The sequence below is a fragment of the Bufo bufo genome, chromosome 1 (assembly GCF_905171765.1).
Source record: "Bufo bufo chromosome 1, aBufBuf1.1, whole genome shotgun sequence".
NCBI classification, from domain to species: domain Eukaryota; kingdom Metazoa; phylum Chordata; class Amphibia; order Anura; family Bufonidae; genus Bufo; species Bufo bufo.
In genome coordinates this window covers 767,518,030-767,528,357 of record NC_053389.1, presented here as the reverse complement: position 1 = coordinate 767,528,357, position 10,328 = coordinate 767,518,030, and positions in this window count along the sequence as shown.

The window sequence follows — 10,328 nt, the reverse complement described above, 5'->3', positions numbered from 1 at the left end:
ATTTTAAAATTTTGCCATAAGGCCTTAAATTTATTAAATGAAAAAAAAAATGATAATTATAAAATCATATATCTGATAAATATCTATTATTTATTAACCCCTTAAAGGGGCTGGCCTCCTTCTGGTCAGACCTGCACGTGGAAGCATATTTACCTGCCCCCCCCCCCCTTCCCGGGTCCTAGTTCTTTTGCTCCCCGACCTCAGCTGCCTTGCTCGCGTCCCCCGCTGTCAACATCCGTTTGGACGTCACTGCAGCCGGTCGCTGGCCCCCGTCAATTGGTCACGTGACGCAAGGGGGGGCAGGTCACCACTGCAGCCAGCGATTGGCTTCAGTGGCATCAAAGCGGGGGAACAAGCAAGGCAGACCAAGACGGGGAGCAGAGGAACCGGGATCCAGCAGCGGGGAGCAGGTAAGTATGATTTCCCTTTGCATGTCTGTCCAGGAGGGTGGGTATGTAAAAAATAAATAAATTTAAAAAAAACAACAAAAGGTGGCTAATCCCTTTAAGGACCCAGTCAATTTTAGTCTTAAAGGGGTGGTCCAACAAAAAATATGATGCTGTTTACAAACCAGTACCTGGATGTGAATCCTTTTGTAATGGCATGTAATTATAAATTTAGTACAGCCACTGAGTTATTCACTGAAATCTATCTGTATGGCGCCACCTGCTGTTTGCTCTTTTTTTAATTTCTCTGTCCTGAATAAAAAGGCATATACACCCCAAACTGGTCTCTCTGAAAACTACAGATTGCCCAGCAAAAATGAGCCCCACACGGCTCCATATACGTAAATATAAAAAAGTTATAATTTTTTTTCAGAAGTATTAAAACACAAGAAAAACTATTAGCTGCAATTGTACCGACCCAGAGAATGAAGGTTACAGGTCAGTTTTACCACATAGGGAACGCCGTAAAAATGAAACCCATAAAAATATGGCGCAATTGCATTTTATTTTCAGTTCCACTCCATTTTGGGAGCAGCTTCCCACTACATTGCATGGAATATTAAACGGCTCCGTTTGAAAGTGCAACTTCTGAGCTGGCGCCATTGCTATGCTGTAAATGTACGGCAAGGTGAGCAAATATGTACGATGGTGTGGGAAGGGGTTACAGCAGGAAATGGATGACCTTTTTTATAAAGAACTACTTTTAACGTCTGGTAACCGCAAATTTGATTACATGTTCTAATGGGAAGGAGACATACAGTACAGACCAAAAGTTTGGACACACCTTCTCATTCAAAGAGTTTTCTTTATTTTCATGACTATGAAAATTGTAGATTCACACTGAAGGCATCAAAACTATGAATTAACACATGTGGAATTATATACATAACAAACAAGTGTGAAACAACTGAAAATATGTCATATTCTAGGTTCTTCAAAGTAGCCACCTTTTGCTTTGATTACTGCTTTGCACACTCTTGGCATTCTCTTGATGAGCTTCAAGAGGTAGTCCCCTGAGATGGTCTTCCAACAGTCTTGAAGGAGTTCCCAGAGATGCTTAGCACTTGTTGGCCCTTTTGCCTTCACTCTGCGGTCCAGCTCACCCCAAACCATCTCGATTGGGTTCAGGTCCGGTGACTGTGGAGGCCAGGTCATCTGGCGCAGCACCCCATCACTCTCCTTCATGGTCAAATAGCCCTTACTTTCAAAGTTTTCCCAATTTTTTCGGCTGACTGACTGACCTTCATTTCTTAAAGTAATGATGGCCACTCGTTTTTCTTTACTTAGCTGCTTTTTTCTTGCCATAATACAAATTCTAACAGTCTATTCAGTAGGACTATCAGCTGTGTATCCACCTGACTTCTCCTCAACGCAACTGATGGTCCCAACTCCATTTATAAGGCAAGAAATCCCACTTATTAAACCTGACAGGGCACACCTGTGAAGTGAAAACCATTTCAGGGGACTACCTCTTGAAGCTCATCAAGAGAATGCCAAGAGTGTGCAAAGCAGTAATCAAAGCAAAAGGTGGCTACTTTGAAGAACCTAGAATATGACATATTTTCAGTTGTTTCACACTTGTTTGTTATGTATATAATTCCACATGTGTTAATTCATAGTTTTGATGCCTTCAGTGTGAATCTACAGTTTTCAGAAAACTCTTAGAATGAGAAGGTGTGTCCAAACTTTTGGTCTGTACTGTATATAAACGGACACTTACGGAAACAGCATAACTTGCTATGTTACATTGTTCACGCAGCTTCCATTCACTGCTATGAGAATTAAAGGGGTTGTCCAGTTTCATCCTATTGATGACCTATCCCCAGGAGCCAGACAGGAACAAGATTTGCACCCGTTCTGCGTTTTTGACCAGCACCTGGTTTTGGCTGACAATCAGACCTTGTGCACACGACCGTATCAGTTTTGCTTTCTGCAAAACCCGGATGATGTCCGCGTGGCGTTTTTTTTTTTTTTTAACGGACCCTTTGACTTCAAAGGATCCCTGGTGTCCATTTTGCAGCCAAGAATAGGACATGTTCTATCTTTCTGCGGCAAGGACACACGGATGTGTTTTTTTTTTTTTTGTGGACGCATAGAAATGAATGAGTCTGTGTGCAATCTGCAAAAAACGTGGATTGGACACGGATACAAAATACGGTCTGGAAATCACTGATCAAACACTGACCAGACACTGACTGTGTGAAAGCGGCCTTAGGCCTCTTGCACACGAACGTGGGCGCCCCGTGGCCGTGCTGCGGCCTGCAAATTGTGGGCTGCACTGCATGAACACCCACCGTGGGGCAGCCGCAGCGGATCGCGGACCCATTCACTTTAATGGGTCCGCGATCCGGCCGTTCCGCTAAAAGATTGGACATGTTCTATGTTTTTCGCGGAACGGAAGGGTTCCGTTCCGCATCTCCGGATTTGCAGACCCATTGAAGTGAATGGGTCCGCATCCGTGATGCGGAATGTACGCTGAACGGTGCCCGTGTATTGCGGATCCGCAATACGGCCACGGAGCGCACACGTTCGTCATAGAGTCATAGGCCTCTTTCACACGACTGTTTTATTTTTCCGTTTGCAGGCCGTTTTTTGCATTCCGTATACGGAACCATTCATTTCATGTCCTATTATTGCCTGCATTCAAGTCAATGGGTCCGCAAAAAAACAGAACACATACGGAATGCATTCTGTATGTCTTTCGTATCCGTTCCGTTTTTGCGGAACCATCTATTGAAAATTTTATGCCAAGCCCAATTTTTTCTGTGTAATAACTGTATACTGTATATGCCATGCGGAAAAACGAAACAGAAACGGAAACAAAAAATGGAACAACGGATCCGTGAAAAACAGACCACAAAACACTGAAAAAGCCACGTGTGAAAGAGGCCTTACACTGCAGGTAAACATTGAAGAAGACAATAAGCTCCCAGGAGCACTGTGGCCCCTTCAAACAGCTGATCAGTGGGGGTGCTGGCTGTCGGACCCCCACTGATCTGATATTGATGACTGATCCTGAAGTTCAAATTAAAATTGATTCGATAAAACTTATCGGGGTACCTCTCTCAATGGACGCTCTACTTTTGGGAAACTTTCAGGCCTGACTGCTACAATGGCTTCTGTTCTGCTGTCCTTCTTTCTGTTCACACCATATCTTTACTATACGTATAGAAAACAGAGAACGTGATGTTACTCTATTATTCCTCTCATCGGTAGGTCGCAATAACGGTACTTTCACACCAGCTGGAAATGCTGTGGATTTTCGGTGTCAAAGTGAGCGAGGAAATACAATACCAAGCGTCTGAGATTTTAAGCTGAAATCCCCGTTGCCCCTGCAGATAAAGACACTATAGTGCCTGCGCCTATTTTTAGGCGTAAAAAAGCTGTTTTAGGTAGCCTTATTTTTTTAGTCGCATTTACTGCTGAAATCGCCGCGCCTCTTTTGGAGGCATTTGCACCTCGTTCGCCTGTTTGGATTTTTTTAGACTAATTCAGAAGTTTTCTAACTTTTGCCCCTATTTTCTGACCTATTTATGTAGGTGCTCCTTATCTTGCGCCTGATTTAGTCGCAAAAAAATGGTCTAATTTCTACTCCACTCCGTGGCAGGCGTACTTTTCTACCTCTGTTTTGAGTGGTGAGTTGCGCCACTTCTTGCCTACTGTCATGGAGACGTGCGCCATATTTTCGTGCACATACTAATTAGACCAGCCTTAGCGAATATGAACCTCTCGTACCGAAAGAGAACCACTAGAGGTCAGACTATTAGCAACGCGCTTATTGTAAATCATGAAGGGCTGTGCGACTTTTGATAGTTGGCAAAAGACCGACGGACGAATCAAATGCGCCAGTCTAATTGTACGCCTAAAAACAGGCGAGCTTGATAAATGTGCTCCAGTGGTTATAACGTAATTGCCATGATAAGAACAGAGGCCCGAAGATGCCAGAGCGCCAGACCCGCCATATGACACAGACGAACCCCGCTAACTTATAATGGGGTCTGTCAGGTTCTGTCCTGGTGTCCATCATTGGAATCTGCGATGGCGCTTCCAAGTCATGTGAGCCCAGCCTTTCATTATGCAAGAGTTGTACTGCCCTCTGCTGGCTGCAACTGGTAAAACAAGTAAGGTCTCATTGACATTATCACCTTAGCGCATCATCGCGTATGCATATGTTATTACGCCTAAGGGGTTGTACGAAGAGCACTCATATGCTGAGCTCACTTCATATGTGCAGGGATCTCAAGTCTCCCGGAGGTTCAAGGAGTCTCCCGCTATTAAATAGCGGCTCCCTGACTCCCGCATGTGAGACAATATATCCCGGAAAGGTTCACTGATAGCAGAGCAGAGAGATAAGAGAAGTGACAGATGACACAGAGTTTACATTACAGGTTGAATTAACCCTTTAGGGTCAAATTGGCTTCTCAAGGAGATCTATATGTTAAAGGCACCTTCTTCTGTCTCATTCAGTAGCTATATAACTATTGAGAGAGATGTATTTTTTTTAAATACATTTACACATTTAACCCTCCATTTTAACTACACTGCTCAAAAAAATAAAGGGAACACTTAAACAACACAATGTAACTCCAAGTCAATCACACTTCTGTGAAATCAAACTGTCCACTTAGGAAGCAACACTGAGTGACAATCAATTTCACATGCTGTTGTGCAAATGGGATAGACAACAGGTGGAAATTATAGGCAATTAGCAAGACACCTCCAATAAAGGAGTGTTCTGCAGGTGGTGACCACAGACCAATTCTCAGTTCCTATGCTTCCTGGCTGATGTTTTGGTCACTTTTGAATGCTGGCGGTGCTTTCACTCTAGTGGTAGCATGAGACGGAGTCTACAACCCACACAAGTGGCTCAGGTAGTGCAGTTTATCCAGGATGGCACATCAATGCGAGCTGTGGCAAGAAGGTTTGCTGTGTCTGTGTAAGGGATCAAGGGGTTGGTTAATCTGGAGCACAGGATCAGCTCCGATTTTCACAGCGGCGGTTGCGTTCCAGGATGGAACGCAACGTGCGCGATGACGTCAGCGCGCGACGTGCGCGATGACGTTATCGGCTCCTCCCTCACAATCACTGCAACCCGATATATGCGCCAAGGCACCTATACACGGCGTTCCACTAATTTGGAGTGCACGCCGTGTATGCCGCTAAGGTAGCCTCACCTCCGTCATTCAGAGCTGAACCACAACCTGCTGGGACCCTCATTGCTACAGCATCACCACGCCGGATACTTGGACCTTCTTGGTAGAGCACCTAAACCGCAAGTATCAGTCTACTCAAAGACTGGATGTACCTGGACTAATTCAGTTCTCTCCTATTACTAACAATACTTCGGCACCTGGTGCCCGCTTACTGCAGTTGCAGGTGAGGGGGGTGAAATAGTAACAAGTGTTACGGACGGTAACTCTGTCCCTCCACACAAATTGTTTACTACATACACCTGTGAAGGTATAGGAGCTACATTAATAATTGTTATAGCATAGGGAACAGGTGTATGATGTTTGGATCCCTAACTCTCCGTATACCAGATTGAGAGAGCCGCCTGGGTATCCGTCACTGAACCTGAATTACCATACCCGCTCTCGTTTTGGGCTGGGTATTGGTTAATGCAAAACGCCTCCGCAGTTGAGATCCTCGCCAACCAGTTCGGTGCATTACATATTAGTGGAACCCAAATGGATCCAGCGGAGTTAGCGAGACACATGGTCACTCTCTCACAGAGGGTTGAGAACCTCTCAGAGGATGTTCTGAACCTGCAACTGGAGAACCAGACTTTGCGAGACCTTGTCGCACAGAACACAAACCCCCCAAGGGAGGGGCCCGAACCTATGGTCAGTCCGCCGGAACTATTCTCAGGGGATCGTAAACAGTTCCGTGATTTCATAAACGCTTCAAATTTAATGTTTGAACTTCGTCCTAGGACGTACCCTACAGACCGGATAAAGGTCCTTACAATGATCTCCTTCCTTAGGGGTGAGGCTAGAGCGTGGGCAAATACCTACTTGGAAAGGCAGGACCCCGTCCTAGACAACTACCACCAATTTCTCACAATCATGGCTCTCTTGTATGAAGACCACAGCAAGCAGCAGACGGCGGAATCTGCCATCAGGAGCATAAAACAAGGCAGACGGCCGGTTGAGGACTTTATTGCCGAATATACACGGTGGGCTCGGGAGACCGAGTGGAACGATATTAGTCTCAGAAACCAGTTCCGTCTCGGCCTCTCCGAAGCATTGAAGGACGAATTGGCAAGAGGAGACATGCCCCTCACCCTCGATGAATTAATGCAACGTGTCACCATCCTCGACAGACATCTACGTGAACGTAGAGTTGAGCGGTGCATTGGGATATGTACCTCCCAGTAGACCAACCCAGATGCACCCCCCTGAAGAGAACATGGAGATAGGTGCCCTTAGGGGTCCTCTAACAGAGAGAGAGAAAACCAGAAGACGTAACTTGAATCTCTGCCTTTATTGCTCTTCCGAAGCCCATGGGGTAGATGATTGCCCGGCTATACGGGTAAAAAGTCCGAAGGTAAGCAACACAATCAATGTAAAATCGTAGTTTCCCCCGATCAGAACCCCGGGTTACTTATACACCTCTCTTACTCTACAGTGGGACCAAAGTCGACTTACCGTTGACGCAATGGTGGGATACAGGTTCCTGTGGAAATTTTATCGATACGCTGTTGATCAAGCGAAATAAAATTCCATTGATTAAAAAGAACTCCCCGATGTCCGTGAGTTTTATTGATGGTACTACTTCGGCCTCAGGCCCAGTTCAAACCCAAACCCCACCAATAATGGTGACGTGTGAAAACAACCACACTGAATTCATGTCTTTTGACATTATATCTTCCCCTTTATTCCCTATCATACTAGGTCTACCATGGTTAAAACTTCATAGACCAACACTTTTATGGGACCAAGGGAAGGTAAGGTTAGACTCGGGTATTGCCAGGAGACTTGCTATCCTACAAACCCCATATTAACGGTTGGGGGCACCCAGATACCAGACCTCTACCAGGACTTCGCCGACGTGTTCAGCTCTAAGAATGCTGAGACACTGCCGCCTCACAGAATATATGACTGTCCCATAGACCTCCTTCCAGGTAGTGAAATACCCACAGGGAGGATTTATCCATTGGCGAAACCTGAGTTGGACCATCTCAAACAGTATCTAGAGGAAAACCTGAAAAAGGGGTTCATTAGCCCCTCTACCTCACCCGCAGGTTTCGGGAATGTTCTTCGTTCGGAACAAGGATTCCAGCCTCCGTCCTATCATCGATTATAGGGCTCTAAACAAAGTGACGGTAAAAAACAGGTACCCATTGCCTCTCATTAATGAGCTGATTGAACGCCTCAGCACTGCCACTGTCTATACCAAACTGGACCTCAGAGGAGCTTACAACTTGATAAGGATCAGAAAAGGAGACGAGTGGAAGACCGCTTTTCGCACCCGCTATGGACTTTTTGAGTACCAAGTGATGCCGTTCGGACTATGCAATGCTCCTGCAACATTCCAAAATTTCATAAATGACATTTTTCGTGATCTACTGGATGTTTGTGTCATTGTCTATCTGGATGACATATTGGTTTATTCAGATAACATCCAGGACCACCGAAGACATGTGCGTTGGGTACTAGCACGATTGAGAGCCCACTGCTTGTACGCAAAATTGGAGAAATGCGTATTTGTAAACGACCACCTTTACCGTTCTTGGGGTATATCATCTCCCCCGAAGAATTCAGATGGACCAGTCCAGATTGAATGTATACAAAATTGGCCCAGTCCGGGTTCCAGGAAGGCACTCCAAAGGTTTTTGGGGTTCGCTAATTTCTATAGGAAATTCATCAAGAATTATTCCGCTACTACGAAACCGCTTACCAGTCTTACAAGCATCAATACGAGATTCAAATGGAATCAAGAAGCTCAGGAAGCATTCCAACTACTAAAGCACAGGTTCACGTCCGCCCCCATTCTCACCATACCGGACCCTAACAACTTGTACGTCCTCGAAGTGGATGCATCCCAAAATGCTGTAGGTGCTGTCTTATCTCAACGCTCATCGTTAATGACACTCTTACACCCGGTGAGGTTTTTCTCCCGGACACTAAATCCGGCCGAGGTCAACTACCCCATAGGGGAAAAGGAACTTCTGGCAATAAAAAAACGCGTTGGAAAATTGGAGACATATCTTGGAAGGCTCAAAACACCCAATCACTATTTATTCAGATCACCGCAACCTCCAATACCTAAAGACCGGTAAGACATTATCCTCTCGTCAAGTAAGGTGGAGTTTTTTCTTCGACCGTGTCGATTTCCAAATCACATATAGACCAGGCTCAAAAAACGGAAAAGCAGACGCGCTTTCTCGGTTGAATGAACCCAATCCAGGAGCAGATTTTCCTTCTTGGGTCATTCCACCCGAAAAAATTATCGCTTCTGTAACTCTACATCAAAAACTTAAGGACAACTTAAACCTAAATGAAGAGGATCGTCCTTTAGGACTCCGCAGGGATGATGAGGGCTTCTACTATAAGGAGAATCTTCTATACATACCACCAAGACTCACAACACAAGTAATTCAACTACACCATGATACTCCCATGTCGGGGCATCCGGGGCACCTCCAAAACCGTTGATTTAGTCCGCAGATACTACTGGTGCCCAACATGATACAGGAAATTCAGGACTACGTCGCCTCATGCGAGATTTGTGCCACTTGCAAACATGACCGTAAGCGACCTTACGGTTTACTAATGAACCTCCCGATACCCTCCAGACCCTGGGAGTGGGTATCAATGATTTTATTGTTGATCTTCCCCCTTCACATGGTCATAATACAGTACTTGTTGTTGTTGACCTTCTAACAAAGATGGCTCATTTCGTGGCTCTGAAGAAGTTACCATCCTCAATGGAGACTGCTGAGGTCTTTGTTGACAAACATAGTCCGTCTACATGGTGTGCCTACAAACTGATTTCGGATAGGGGGTCACAATTTACCTCCAAGTTTTGGGAAGGCTTTATGTGGGAAACTCAGATAGACCATCGGTTGTCCACCCACAGACAAACGGACAAACCGAGAGAGTAAACCAATGCCTCGAGCAGTACCTCCGCTGCCACTGCTCTTATCTCCAGGACGACTGGGAGACCTTACTTCCCCTTGCGGAATTTTCCTATAACAACTCCAAAAGTGCCTCTACCCTCTATTCTCCATTCTTTTCGAATTACGGTTTTCACCCTTCTCCTATCACTCCGATGAGTGTCCTTACTAATGTGCCAGCTACTGAAGATTACTTCTCCACATTGCAGAAGACCCTCAAGGAACTTAAAGAAAATCTTATCCGAGCTAGAGAACGTCAAAAAATTTATTATGATCGACACAGAAGGCCGAATCCGCCTTATCAAATAGGGGACTCTGTCTGGCTGTCCACCAAAAACCTCCGCTTGGGTACTCCCTCTAAAAAATTGGGGAAACAGTTCATCGGACCATTCCGTATTGAGAAGGTCATCAACCCTAACACCATGAAACTCATCCTACCTCCTCGATTTCAGATACACCCCACTTTTCACGTTTCCCTGCTGAAGCCTGTTCGTCCTAACCCTTTTCCAGACAGGAACCCTGCCCCGTCACCTCCGGTCATAGTCCAAGGTGAGGAAGAGTTCGAAGTTGAGGAGCTGTTGGATTCAAGAAAGAGGGCGGGGAGACTTCAGTACCTTATACGATGGAAGGGTTACGGTCCCCAAGATGATTCCTGGGAGTTGCCGACGTTGTCCACTGCTCCAAAACTGCAGAAGGAGTTCCACCACAGGTTCCCCGACCGGCCCTCCCCTTCTGGGGTACCCCGGAGGGGTTCCCTTAGGAGG